Here is a 15,509-nt window from a genome sequence, read left to right on the forward strand (position 1 = left end):
GCTGCACTGTACTACTATATAGTATATACTGGTCACACAACAATGCAGCAGATATTGAGCACTAATCGGGATACTGTCTAGAACGGAGTCTGACACGGAGCTGCAAGATACAGCAATGGTCTACTGTACTGTACTACTATAATATACTGGTGGTCACCACAATGCAGCACACTGAGCACAGATATTTGCAGCACACTGAGCACAGATATTGAGCTTTTCAGGCAGAGAACATAGCCACGTCCTCTCCGCTCAATCTCCAATGCACAAGTGAAAATGGCGGCGACGCGCGGCTCTTTATATGGAATACGAATCTCGCGAGAATCCAACAGCGGGATGATGACGTTCGGCCTTGTTCGGGTTAACCGAGCAAGGCAAGAAGATCCGAGGCTGCCTCGGACCCGTGAAAAACACGTGAAGTTTGGGGGGGTTCGGATCTCGACGAACCGAACCTGCTCATCGCTAATTGATACATATGGAGAAGCTGTAAAAAAACAAAAACAAAACCATTTTTCATTGAAAGAGCTGATAAACCTATCCTTGCAGCCTTAACTAATGTTATTAAGAGGGATGATCTGGCACTGATTCATTATAACACTGGTAACTTTACACTACATGTGCTTTAATATTATTTAACTTGCGTATTTAGCTGGACACGTTGTTTGCCTGTAGCTAGAGCGTATGTATGGATTTACGATAGTATAGTTTGTTTTATTTTACAAGGTAATCTCTAAGGGGAATATTTATAATTTCTTATTGCGGCAATAAGAAATTAAGGCTCCCCTGAATGTATAAAAAACACCTCGCCGAAACAAGGGCATGGAAAGAAGCCAGACCCTGCAATGTGTTCTAGGTAAAGTGATCACTAATGCAATCACTTCACTTTTTGAGAACCGTGGCTCACTTCTGCACATACACGGTCTGCAGGCGGCAATTGTAAATAAAGCGTTATCTAGCCAATATGCTATAATGACTAATGCCATCTGATGACTACTGAGGCCAAGCTCTGGAATGTGCTTGGTGTATTTGGAAGTAAAGCAGCCCCCATAGAAACCTATGGGGATGCTTTTCTGTCGAAAACAGAGAATCGCAGCAGATATTTCTGATCTCTGATATCTGCTACGGTCCCAGATGCAGGCGAGTCCTTGCTCATCTTGCCTGCGATTTATCATCAATTGCAGCAATGAGGGCGCGATAACCCTGCCCACAAATAGGTGCGTGCATAGCAATTAAACGTGCGTACCTGCAAATGGCCGCTTGCCACGACGCGTGCATACACATCACATGTAAGATGAACAATGACACATCTGTACATACATCCCAGATAGACTTAACATTTGCAGTTACCTCCTGAAAATGGATGTTTTCGGGTGGATAACCCACAAATAATCATTGATAAATAGGCTCCTGAATACAGTGCTGTAAGGGAGCGGCCCTGTGCAGGCCATGCCCCCCTAGGCGCATGACGTCATGATATTGCACCAAGGGGGCGGGGCTGCCAGCCGCAGGAAGTACAGGAAGCTCCGGGTGGCTGTACAGGCTGCAGGGCACATGTCTGGAGCATCCAATGTAAATTGCGTTTCAGATATATAAAACGGAGTTAAAATTTAATGAGCAATATAGGGCCAACCCAATATTGGAAGTTTGATAGGGGTCTATCACATCAAATATTTTCTCTTGGTCTAATAGCAAGTGGTGATTTTTTTTTTTTAATTTGTTTCATTAAAATAATTAATTTTCTTTTATTGCTTTTCAGGACTACCCATCATGTGGAACCCAAACCAAGGTTAGTGATCTGCAAACTTCCATCATCCCAGAACCATTCATGGATTTGCCTACAGCAGAAGAGGGAAAACCTGTATTTCTGAAGGGAATTGAAATGAATTCGGTCTTGGTAGTTTTCAGCGTCACATTTAGTGGAATTTCCTTTACTAGGAACAGCTTCTGATCATGACATATGTCAGAGGTTCCTAAACGCGGTCCTCAAGGCCAGTGCCGTAACTAGGCATTTTAGCGCCCCCCCCCCCCACATGCAAAATACGGGCAGTGCGCGCTGTAGGTGCGCGCAAAAAATTAGTGGTGTGGCTTCATGCTGAAGGGGCGTGGTCACAAAATAATACCAATTCATACTACAGTGCACAGTAGCCTCCATTATTCAAATTACGCCACACAGTAGCGCCACTACACCAGGTAGAGCCCCTTTTTACACATTACGGCAGACAGCGTCCTCCTTTTTACACATTACGGCAGACAGCGTCCTCCTTTTTACACATTACGGCAGACAGCGTCCCCCTTTTTACACATTACAGTAGACAGCGTCCTCCTTTTTGCACATTACGGCAGACAGAATAGACAGACAGAAACTTACCATCTTTCCCCGCTGGCTCAGGCAGTCGGGCTCCTCTGTGCTGGCAGATCCCGGTCAGGGGAGAAGGAGGAGGAGGGAGGGGAACTGGAGCCATAGCAGCGCTATGTAATTGGTAGAGGTGCCGCTACAGCTGTCTCTCTGCTACCGCATTGGCTGCCTGCCGCCGCTGTGAATGCTGGGATGAGGGAAGCGCATCCCAGCATTCACAGCAGCGCCGGCCAGCCAATGCGGAAGGAGAGGGACTGCTGCAGCGGCGCCACTACCAATTACATAGCGCTGCTGCGGCACCAGTCCCCCTCCCTCCTCCAGTTCCTCCCATGACGCTGCTCCTCTCCTCTTCTCCTCCGGCGGCGCACACAGCACAGGCGGCTTGTAATGGGTCAATTTAACTCCTTATAGACACTACTTTTGGGGACTAACCCCATAGGAAATTCCTTTTTGGAGCACTCTTTCTAAAAGAGTGCTCCAAAAAGGAATTTCCTATGGGGTTAGTCCCCAAAAGTAGTGTCTATGTGAAGTTTCTTCATAAATTCCAGGAGCACCTCCAGCCCAAATATTCATCTAGGATTCGCCTTTGATGTACACTAGCTGGTTCTTACTTCGAATTACTCATATCTATGTTCAATATTTTTCTCTTGTCTGGTGCAGGATTAAAACTCTAGGTTCAATTTAACTCCTTACAAGCTGCTGACATAGTTGCTGGCCGTGCGCCCTCAGGACGACCGCGCTGTGTTCCAAGCACAACTGGCACACACGTAGTTACGGCTCTGCTCAAGGCACCCTAGCAGTCCAGATTTTAAGGATATCCATGATTGAGTACAGGTGAATGATTTCGTACCTCAGCAATTTGGTTTAAGCATCTGTGCTCAGCCATGGATAGCCTTAAAACTTGGGCTGTTAGGGTGCCATGACGACTGAGTTTGGGAACCACTGACATACGGGTTATTCACTGATATTTGCAAGAAAGACAGGGGCTTGGGATTATCATGCCCTTTTGCATAAAGTTCTTTAAAAAAATAAAATAAAAACCGTTTTCTGAAGATTTCCACATTACTTAACTAAGTTTCTTTAGAAAGCATTAAAAGGGAACTATGCAGGGGCAAAACCGGTTATTTGTGGGCCCATGGAAATGTATGTAAGGGACCCATGTACTGCCCAATGGCAAAAAAGTCACATGACAATTATGACAGACCCCCCACAGCTGTGGGCTTCATAGCAGATACACTCCGGGCACCTATGGTAGTTACGCCCTTGGCACCGCAGCATTGTATGCAATCAGATTGTCCACATTTAGAAGTCATCCGAATCTTGATATGGTCCAGTAATGATTACCTCAGCCATACAGCATGATCTTAATAGTTTTCTAAGTGATCTGGGAGTTAGATTTGGGTGGTTTATTTTGTTTCTGTGCAGGGTAAATACTGGCTGCTTTATTTTTACACTGCAATTTAGATATCAGATTGCACACATCCCATCCAAATCTAACTCTCTCTGCACATGTTATATCTGCCCCCCTGCAATGCACATAGGCCCTCATTCCGAGATGATCGTAGCTGTGCTAAATGTAGCACAGCTACGATCATTCGCACTGACATGAGGGGGGACACCCAGCACAGGGCTAGTCCGCCCCGCATGTCAGTACTGGACCCCTGCAGAAGTGCAAAGACATCGCACAGCGGCGATGCCTTTGTACTTCAAGAGTAGCTCCCGACCAGCGCCGCTTTAGCGTGCTGGCCGGGAGCTACTCGTCGCTCCCTGGGCCACAGCGGCTGCGTGTGACGTCACGCAGCCGCCATGGCCCGCCCCCTGCGTTGGCCAGACCGTGCCCCCTAAATGGTGGCTTAACGCCGCTGTCCAGCCCCCTCCCGCCCAGCGACCACCTCTGCCTCAGAGGCGATCGCTAGGCAACGACGGCTGGCATGCGCAGTTCTGACCCGATCGATGCGCTTCAATAAAATGCAGCGAACGATCGGGTCGGAATAACCCCCATAGTTTTACCCATCTGCTAACAAATTTGCTGCTGCGATCAACTCTGAATTAACCCCCATGTGCTTTACTTGTGGTGTTGTAAGCTTAAGGTGTGTAGGCCTCTTAAGTCCCCCCTCACAGGATTTCTTAGACTGCAGGAGGCAACTAAGAAGCACAGGGGAGGCAGCGGAGATGGTGCACAGACAGTTGCTGGAAATAATGGATGACGGGTCACATTATGACTGTGAACAGATTATTTGCAATTTATTTACAATATAAACACCTAGAACCCCCTCCCCCCCAAAAAAAAATAATAAAAAAAATAAATAAAAAAATCCCTTCTGTTTCCTGTATAAGCGGTTGCAATAGGTGATGTCCTTGCATGAGTATCCATTATTATAGCTACTTATTATATTATAGTTTATTCTATTTATCAAAGACAAATACTTTTGTAACATTAACCATGTTTTGTTTCAGGAATGTGCTGTGGGCAGCCCCCATATGCACCACAGCCATGTGTTCAGCAGCCAATGATGCCCCCATATAATCAGGTGCCATGTGTGGGCCCAGGCTATGTTGTCACACCAGGGAGCTATCCCCAAGGTATCAACCCTTACCCTCAAGGATATGTGCATCAATGCAGCTGTGAAAGCCGTGGGTGCATTAAATGTTGCGAATCATGCAGACATGGCCACTGTGGACATCATCATCATCGCCACCACCACCACCATCACCACGGACTGCTTGGGTTCCTTGAACATCACCTCCATAAATGACCTGAAAACCACTTACTCCAAAGATGGAACAAATGTGAGTATGATCACAGTACTGTATGTGACATAAGTCCATGATTGTACTGTACACGGGCGCCAAAAGCTAGACCCCATGTTTAAGGAACAATCTAACTAGTTATTTTTACAGTGGCAACATGATATGCTTTACAGCTCGTTGACCTTATTTCAGCTCGTCAACTTTGACTTCACGGTATTCTGTGATCCCCGGCGCTGTGTACTCTGATCTCCCCTCTGGCACCCCATAATGCCATGTGGCCGCCAGGTTTCTATGGCAACAACCTGTATAACACGTACAGTACACACTGACCCAGGCTGGCGAGTTCATGGGGCAGCACTGCGAAAAGCACAGTTTTGCCCAGCTTTCTCTGCCCCTGACATTTACACAGTAGGACAGTGCAGGGGCATTTTTATTACCCCCTCTTCCCCCACCCCCTTACACACACACTCTGTTCCTGTGGCACCATCTTGACACTGATATATTTAGAAGGACAAAGCATAAACAGATCCACACATACCACCACCACCACCACCCCCCCTCTCCTCACACATTACACCATCACCACCCCCTCTGCACACATATTACACCGTCACCACCACCCCTCTCCTCACACATTACTGTCACCACCACTACCCCCTCTCCACAAATATTATACAGTCACCACCACCACCACCACCACCACCACCCTTCTCCTGACACATTACACTGTCACCACCACCACCACCCCTCTCCTGACACATTACACTGTCACCACCACCACCCCTCTCCTGACACATTACACTGTCACCACCACTACCTCCTCTCCTCACACATTACACCATCGCCACCCCTTTCCACATACATTACACTGTCACCACCACCACCCACTCTCCACACACATTACACCGTCACCACCACCCCTATCCTCACACATTACACTGTCACCACCCCTGTCCTCACACATTACTGTCACCACCCAGGGGCGTTTCTAGAGAGGAGACCTGTGTGCAGGCTCCATCTGGGCCCCCTACTCTCTAGCTGGCAACGCTGTATTTCTGGGCACAAGGCTCCCTAGGGGACCCTACCGCTGTCCCAGAGTCTACAGCACATGCACAGATTGCTGGGAAAATGGCTCCATGGCTATTTCCCCAGTAGTTTTCCTACTGCGCATGCGCAAAACACCAGGAAAATGGCACTGCAGCATTTTGCCAGGGATTTCTGCAGCGTTGCTGCTGCACCACGGTAAGTATTAAAATTAATGGGTGCAGGGTGTGTGGTGTGGGCACCTCGAGGGCATGGGTGCACCGCACACACTGCACAGATTATAAATACGCTAGAGATGTGTGGCTGGCACTTTTTTTTTTCGTGTTTTGGTTCTAATTCCATTTTCATGTTTTGGCTTGGTTTTGCCAAAACCACCCTTTCGTGTTTTGGATCTGGATGATTTTTTGAAAAAAAAAACATAAAAACAGCTAAAATCACAGAATTTGGGGGTAATTTTGCTCCTACAGTATTATTAAATTCAATAACAATCATTTACACTCATTTCCAGTCTATTCTGAACACCTCACACCTCACAATATAGTTTTTAGGCCTAAAAGTTGCACCGAGGTGGCTGTATGACTAAGCTAAGGGACACAAGTGTGCAGCACAAACACCTGGCCCATCTAGGAGTGGCACTGCAGTTACAGACAGGATGGCAGATTTAAAAAATAGGCCCCAAACAGCACATGGACATATAGAAACGATCAGCAGTGGACATATAGCAGCAGCGTATATCGTCACTGGAATTACTGATGATACAGGACACTACCACTGGTCTGATGTAGCCCAACAGGTTGTTATAATTGTTATACTGCAGCAGTAGATATATAGCAGCAGCGTATATAGGCCCTCATTCCAAGTTGATCGCTCGCTAGCTGCTTTTAGCAGCAGTGCAAATGCTAAGCCGCCGCCCTCTGGGCGTGTATCTTAGCTTAGCAGAATAGCGAACGAAAGGTTAGCAGAACTGCTTGAAATTTTTTTCATGCAGTTTTAGAGTGGCTCAGAACCTACTCCTAGATTGTGATCACTGAAGTCTGTTTAGTTCCTGGTTTGACGTCACAAACACGCCCTGCGTTCGCCCAGCCACTCCCCCGTTTCTCCAGCCACTCCTGCGTTTTAGCCTGACACGCCTGTGTTTTTTAGCACACTCCCAGAAAACGCTCAGTTACCACCCAGAAACACCCACTTCCTGTCAATCACTCACCAATCAGCAGTGCGACTGAAAAGCGTTGTTCGCCCCTGTGCAAAATTGCTTAGTTTTGTGTGAAATTACTTGGCGCGTGCGCCCTGCGGCCCATACGCATGCGCAGAACAGCCGGATTTTAGTCTGATCGCTGTGCTGTGAAAAACGGCAGCGAGTGATCAACTCTGAATGACCCCCATAGTCACTGGAATTACTGATGACACAGGACACTACCACTGGTCTGCACAACACAGCACCACTTTATACAACTACACTGGATATATGGCAGCAGAGAACACCAACTCTGTGAATGGCTGGACTGATACAGCACAATACACTGACTACACTAGAGTGGTCTGCACAACACAGCACCACTTTACAGCTACACTGGATATATGGCAGCAGAGAACACCAACACTGTGACTTCCTGGACTGATGCTGCACAATACACTGAGTGACTACACTGGACAGGACTGAGCAGCACAACACTTGCCACCCCACTTTCCCGCCCCAACACACAGACATTGAACACTCTCTATACACTCTCAGAGACTGGAGTGAAAATGGGCGCGACGCGCGGCTCCTTATATGGAATCCAAATCCCGCGAGAATCTGACAGCGGGATGATGACGTTTTGCCGCGTTTGGGTTTCCGAGTCAGGCGGGAAAACCCGAGCCGGACCCGGAAGGCAAAGTCCGGTAGGGTTCGGTTCTCTGAGATCCGAACCCGCTCATCTCTAAAATACGCCAGTGTCACCACCCTTTCCTCCACACATTACACCCAGAGCTTGCCCTAACCAATTTAGTGCCTTGAGCAAAATATTGTCTGGTGCCCTTCACCCAGCACAAAATCCCTCACCCAGCACACATCACAGCACAGCACCCAACACTCACAGTACAGGCTGACAGCTGACTCACTTAAGACTTTTAGGGCTATTTCACACACTACGGTTTTGACCGGACGGCAAAAAGCCATCCATTTTTTTTCTTCAATTTATTTATTTTTTTAGATTTTTTTTTTTTTTTAATTAAGTATTGTTGCTATTGGCGGCTTTCAGACAGCATGGTCACGGCATGGCTGCTTGTTTGCAACTGGATCTATCGACTGAAATGTCCGGCGACCGGGCCTGAAGGCAGTGTAGCATGTGTGTGAATGGGAGCTTTCACACACAACGGCTTTTTCCTGCTGCTGCACATGCACACAGGAGTAAGCATGGCTGAAAGCGTGTGTGTGTGAAAGGCTCTGCCAGCTGGTTAAAAGAAAAACTGACTTTTTTCCGTCCGGACAAAACCTGAGTGTGTGAAATGGCCCTTAAGTGATAACCACCCCTGCTTTTCCTGGCTCTTTGCTGCATGCAGCTGGACTTAGTTGCTGCAGTGCAGCCTGCTGGAGGTGGAGCTGTGACTGGTGAGCTCCCCAAATGCCCATAGGGGGAGCTGATGCAGCTGGGCATGTGCAACATCTTTCTCATGGCCATTTTACGTGCTACAGAATGAGCTTCTGATAGCAGCCATCGTCCTGATGTCCCAATCTGCCATTGGCCCTAGGCTTGCGATGCCTTTAGGTATTGCCCTTTGTCTAAGGGGGGGGGGGCTGCAACAAAATAGTTCAATTCTGCCCCTTAGTGGACATATGCATAGTTACGTTCTGACAAACACAGGCCCATTACTGATATTTCATACCCTTCAATATTTTACACATGAAAATTGGTACAAATTCGAAAAGGGGGCGTGGCCATGGGTAAAGGTGGCATAGCCACGCCCCCTTTCCTGTACTTTCAATGGAAGTTTGGAGAGCCAAAAATTGCTACAGACCATAAAAGTACTGTACCTGCCTAAAAGGTACAGTTGGAGGGTATGATATTTATGTTTTATATAGTCATACATTCCTCATAACTAGTCTAATATTTCAGACCTCTAAACACTCAAGACATTTACATGAGTGGAATTAATCCTAGAAATGCACACTGGGTGATTCTGAGTTGCGCACTGAAATGACCACAGCATGTATTGGCGGTCACCATCTGCAAGTTTATGTAATTGGCATATGTTTCCTTGCACACATCTATGCTGCTAAATGTGCAAGGACTGAGGTGGCAGGTGTAGTTCCTCTGTTTGGCTCCTACGTTTTTCTGTGAATGCATCTGCTTGCATTGATACGTCTGCAAAACTCTCATAATACAGTACGTCACTGAATGGACCATTTTTGTATGTGCTAGTAGCCACCTCCCCCAAAGGAAAATGCAGGGGGGGTTTCAGCTGCCTGGAAACCCCTCTTACCACCAGCCTGGCCAGCGGCAACTACATGCAGTATAAAGGACGGAATATAGCTGCTGGATGTGACCAGTAGCAGCAAATTTTCCTACCAAGGGGTATATGCAATTGCGGTCAAATTCCGGCTGGAATTCGACCGTTTTTGGATTTTACACAATTCGACAGTCGAATCCCGGCCGCCGGGACCCGAATTTGACATATTCAATAAAAAACGGATTTGACAGTCCCGCTGTCGAAAAACGGACCAATTGAGAGTGTGCGTCCTGGATTTGACTTCATGGACGGCACAAAAGTGTTTAAAAAAATCCTGAAAAAAAATTTGTGGGGTCCCCCCTCCTAAGCATAACCAGCCTCTGACTCTTTGAGCCGGTCCTGGTTGTAAAGATACGGTGAAAAAAATGACAGGGGATCCCCCGTATTTTAACAACCAGCACCGGGCTCTGCGCCTGGTCCTGGTGCCAAAAATACGGGGGACAAAAGACGAAGGGGTCCCCCGTATTTTTAACACCAGCACCGGGCTCCACTAGCCAGAGAGATAATGCCACAGCCGGGGGACACTTTTATACCGGTCCCTGCGGCCGTGGCATTACCCCCCCAACTAGTCACCCCTGGCCGGGGTACCCTGGAGGAGTGGGGACCCCTTAAATCAAAGGGTCCCCCCCCTCCAGCCACCCAAGGGCCAGGGGTGAAGCCCGAGGCTGCCCCCCCCCCCCCCCCCCATCCAAGGGCGGCAGATGGGAGGCTGATAGCCAAGTGTCAAAATAAAGAATATTGTTTTTTGTAGCAGAACTACAAGTCCCAGCAAGCCTCCCCCGCAAGCTGGTACTTGGAGAACCACAAGTACCAGCATGCGGGGGGGAAACGGGCCCACTGGTACCTGTAGTTCTACTACAAAAAAAATACCTAATATTCTTCTAATATAAATAGATATGCTATTAGCAATCAAAAAAACACAAAAAAAAACATATTTTTAAAATTTTTATTAGATCACGACCGCAAAATTAGGCGGAATGAAATTGACGAAATGACTGTCGAAAAGCACTGTTGTCGAATCGACATTCTTCAATTGAATATACTTTTGTCGAAAAGCCGCATTTTTACCATTGCAGACATGTCGAATTTGAGAAATGTCGAATTGCAAAAAGTCGAATCTGAAACGGCAGTTTTTTTGTCAAAGTACTGTATTGCATTGTCGAATCCAATTCGACATGTGTTTTTTTTTTTGTCGAAAATGCCCCGTTTTTCGACATTTGCGGCAATTCAACCACAATTGCATATACCCCCAAGTCTGCTGTCTGTGGATCTGAGTGTTCAATCAACGCACCAGAAAGAGAATCTTGTAAGTGTCTTACCGTGATCATTGGGCCTGCATAGGTCAGACGTACTGTTACATAAACTGCACTTTGTTTGGGGCAGACTGTAGCTTGTTACATGCCAATAATGCATCCTTCATGGGCTGGCGACAATTGCTCTAAAATCAAACATTTGGAAACCCCCTCCAGAAATCCTGCGTTTTCCTCTGTCCCCGTCACTGCCCTGGAATGCCCATAAGTTTTCTGCCACTCTTCTGATGCTGTCTGAATCTATCTCAAAAGCACCTTTGTGCATACACTGTAACGCATGCGTCGTGGGGATTTACAATTTTTTGCGCCTATGCAGTTGCAACTCGCTCAACTACGTGAACATTGCATTGCATGCAAATTTAAAATCAGGCCCTGGGTGTGCACCTGCAAACTCCTTAGTCCCAACCCGAATCGCCACTTCACTGTGCGGGATGAGCAGACGCCGATCCCAGTCATGTAACTGAGGGCGGGGTGACGCAGACTATTAGGGCAGGTGCTCCAATCCAGCGCTGCCACGTCAGCTGGTCCCCATGAAGATGGAAGTGGGTGGGTGGTGTTAACTTTGTGGAGGTGTGGCGGTGTCAAACACCCCCCTTTAAGACTCTAATTCCATAGGTGTGTACAATTACTGGGAAAATTATTCCTTCACAACTAATGAACTGTCCACAGTCTTGGAACAATCAGCTTTGCTGACCTTCCACTGGTGCATTGGTTGGTGGTGTACACATGTTTGATATCCACCACAAATATACAACATACCAGTGTATAGGTGCTTACTAGTTGTACTATGGGCCTAATTCAGAGTTGATCGCAGCAGCAAATTTGTTAGTAGTTGGGCAAAACCATGTGAACTGCAGGGGGGGGGGGGGCAGTTATAACATGTGCAGAGAGTTAGATTTGGGTGGGGTGTGTTCAAACTGAAATCTAATTTGCAATGTAAAAATAAAGCCGCCAGTATTTACCCTGCACAGAAACAAAATAACCCACCCAAATCTAACTCTCTGCACATGTTATATCTGCCCCCTGCAGTGCACATGGCTTTGCCCAACTGCTAACAAATTTGCTGATGTGATCAACTCTGAATTACCCCCATAGGGTGCTGGTCTTATTGGTAGCAATAAAAATTACTACTAATTAGTTTCACTAGGCAGCTAAAGTAACAGTGTATAGGAGAGAAGATTGTGCATTAATACAATAAACTGATCTATTTTATGTATATGACATGACAATAGGATTATTTTTAGATTTTCAAATATTAGAACTGTTTTTTGCATACCAGAACAATTTGTCATGTAACTACATGCTACGCCATAATATGTAGCAACTGTGGGGCTGATACAATACATGCGATATAAGGCAGTATTTAACCTGCATGCAAAATATATATAACTCCTGACTGCATCGTGGCTGGTATCGGTGCATCTGAACTAATTTGTGTCTCATCTGTTTTGTAGCCATTGAGTCTGACTGATCATCATCATGGAAATTGTTCCACAACCTGTTTTTCTGCCTCCATTGTACACAATGCTTCTGCCTCAACCAACAGCAAAAATAGCTATGTCCTCTTGTATGTCTTATTTCTGTGATCCATGGTTTTAAAGATAATAAAGTACAGTATGAATATAAAATTATGTCTGCAATATTTCTAATGTAACGGTATGTGTCAGTGTGACTTCTGCCCGTGTATTATAAAAAAGGAAACCTTGGGACTAAATAGTGTCTGGGGCAAATTACTAAACAGTATCTTTTCAAATCCGCAGCGTCTCTGGGTTATAGGCCGCTGGGTTTGTTTCTAATATCATTGCCCCTTTAAATCCTGCTTTGGAAACATCAAAGCAGGATTTAAAGGATCAAAGATACTGTATGTGCTAATTATGCAAGACCCTCCTCTTTTGGCTGGTCTACACTGAGTCCATGGCGTGGCAACTGGAAGTACTACGGGATGGTGTATGAGGTATAACTGTGCTATTTCTATTCTTCCCTTTTCAGTAGTAATTTTTATATCCTATAGGCCGGATTAAGAGGTGGATGCATCTTTTTACGCAGCTGCTACAGCACCATTATGCAAATGCCACAGTTAGCTGCGGTGCTGATCTGCCACTGTGCATATAAGAACACCCCATCAGAGATTGCACCAGCCCCATCTCCTTCCGAACATGGCATGCAGTGTCAGTGCAACTGCGTCTTTAGATGTAGTCGCTGACTGGGACACGCCTGCATCTGGCTAGCCACCCCCTCACAGAAACGCCCACCAAAAGTGCATGTGACTGCATGCAATTTCGATATGAGTCTTTGCACCGTAACCATCGGGATGCATGTGTAGACTAAAAAATTTACTAACATCCGATGCCGCCACCGCATCCACCAGTGAATCAGGCCCAAAGTGCTAGTTACACGCTCAGTGCAATGCAAAGGCAAGAAAGCCTCCGCTCCATGCAGTAGTTGGGTCTATAATCTTCCCTCATTTCTATTGTGCACCGATGGTGCATCAAAAGGGGTGCGGTATGCAAGGTCGACATTAACTAGGTCGACCACTAGTGGTTGACAAGGCCTGTAGGTCGACATGGTGTAGGTAGACAGGTCAAAAGGTCGACATGAGTTTTTTTTGGGGGGTGTTTTCTCCATACAGTGACCGGGAACCCCAATTAGTGCACCGTGTCTGCTCGCCATGCTTGGGGCAAGGTGCCTCGCTCCGCTACCGCTGCACCCGGCACAGGTTACTATTCCCAATCGTAGTCCGCGTGGATCATTTCAGTATGAAACAGGACAAAAAAATAAAAAGATTGTGAAACTGTTGTCGACCTAGAGACCAGATCCCCATCAAAAGACATTCTGAGATGGAAATGCACGGTCTCCGGACTCTAAAAGTGGGCATCTTAGCTATGAGAATTGACTGCAGCGTTCGCCTAAGACGCAGACACAACTGTGGCAAAATCAGCGCCTGTGTCTGACTCAGAATCAGGCCCTACATGTGAATGTTTGCTTGTATTGAAAGTTTGCTGCATCAGTGCTACCGTACTGCCCCATCTATCCACTTGTTAAAGTAGCAGTCCTCACTATTGGCATGGATTAGCATCACCCTTCTCTTGGTGCAAGAGATCCATCTGAAAGCAGATGTCCTACTATGTACGCACAATGCGGAGGAGCAATCAGTTCTGCCTACGCTGCACCCCCACAGAACACTAAAGCTAGGTACACACTATACAATTAGGCTGATTTGCCAATAATTGGGACATCGGCCCGATTGTATAGTGTGTGCGTGTGTGTATACGAACGATCGTGTCAACGTTTCGCTGATAATTAGGGAATCTTGCACACACCCGAACGATCAATTTTCTGATCAATCGGCCCAGACCAAAAATATCTGCCACAATCTCCAGATATTGAGCAGTGTGTGCGTTTTCAATAATCTGCCTATATTTCCTATGTTTTCCGCTCACTACATCATCATCCTCCTTGTGGGCGGACATATGCAAATACATTAGTTGTGACATAAAATTGGTAACTGAAAAAATAAATATTTAAGTGTGTAGCTCAGACATTGGTGCCTACAATTTCCTGAAAAATTGTCCGATTGTCGGGCAGACCAAAAAAAATCTGCCAGTGTGTGTACCTAGGTTGAGCCTGTATGTGAGAAGCTAATTACAGCCACTCAGCTGAAACTGGAGATCGGTTGATATGTGTATGTTGAAACAAAACAAATGATCAGTCTGTGGTCTGTTTTACCTAAACTGTACATGGCACCAACTGCGTGCTGGCATTAATCCCATAGACTTTGCCATCTGTGTTAACAAAATATTGCAAAACTGGGTGTATCCAGCAAAAGCAGTACAAGCAGAGGCAGAACTCTGGGAGGCAACGGAGTCATCTGCCGCCGGGCTCCTGCTCTGAAGGGGGGCACTTCTGCTTCCTGTACAGGAGCAATAGCTCCATCAGTAAAGTGTCTGCTGTCAGTATAACAGGTCATGGGTTCTAATCCAGGGTAGACTGCTAAGAAATATGATTTAAAATAAAAGACAATGAAATGTATATATACAGTATATACTTTTTTTTTCTCCAGAACACGCCACACACACACACACCTAAATATAAGGGGGAGGGGACAACTGGGACGAACTTACGCCACTGAATACAAGCATGGGAATTTTGATCAAAACATCTAAGATTGCAGCTTGTCATCAAAGGACCCCAATTCTCTACACGTTCCTACACTAGCATATTTGCACAACACAGCATTACAGTACATGGCAATTACATGCACTCACCTGTCAGGTACAGAGGAAAACATCCACGCAAGGCCTGGCTTCTGAGCCATGCCCAGCTAGGCCTTTTATAATCTGCAGTTTAGTGATGTGTTGAGCCTATGGGGGTAATTCAGATATGATCGCTGCTGTGCGTTTTCGCACGGGAGGCGATCAGGTCCAAACTACACATGCACTGCAATGCGCGGGCACGTCAGGCAACGGGCATTACCGGTCAGACGCGATGGAGCGAAAAATCCGTTCACATGGGCGTTCGCAAAGTGATTGACAGGAGGAGGTTGTTTGTTGGTGGCAACTGAG

General features: G+C 46.5%; 1 long non-coding RNA gene across 1 annotated transcript in view; it reads left to right on the top strand.

Moving 5' to 3' along the window:
- The window catches only part of LOC134943379 (uncharacterized), a 34,416-nt gene extending 21,841 nt beyond the window's left edge, over positions 1-12,575 (top strand). Inside the window, exons 2-4 of the long non-coding RNA XR_010181503.1 lie at positions 1,754-1,783; positions 4,811-5,143; positions 12,402-12,575. This is a non-coding gene — a long non-coding RNA (uncharacterized LOC134943379). The remainder of the gene's footprint in view (positions 1-1,753; positions 1,784-4,810; positions 5,144-12,401) is intronic.
- Positions 12,576-15,509: the final 2,934 nt, after the last annotated feature.

This window comes from Pseudophryne corroboree, chromosome 7, assembly GCF_028390025.1.
Source record: "Pseudophryne corroboree isolate aPseCor3 chromosome 7, aPseCor3.hap2, whole genome shotgun sequence".
NCBI classification, from domain to species: Eukaryota; Metazoa; Chordata; class Amphibia; order Anura; family Myobatrachidae; genus Pseudophryne; species Pseudophryne corroboree.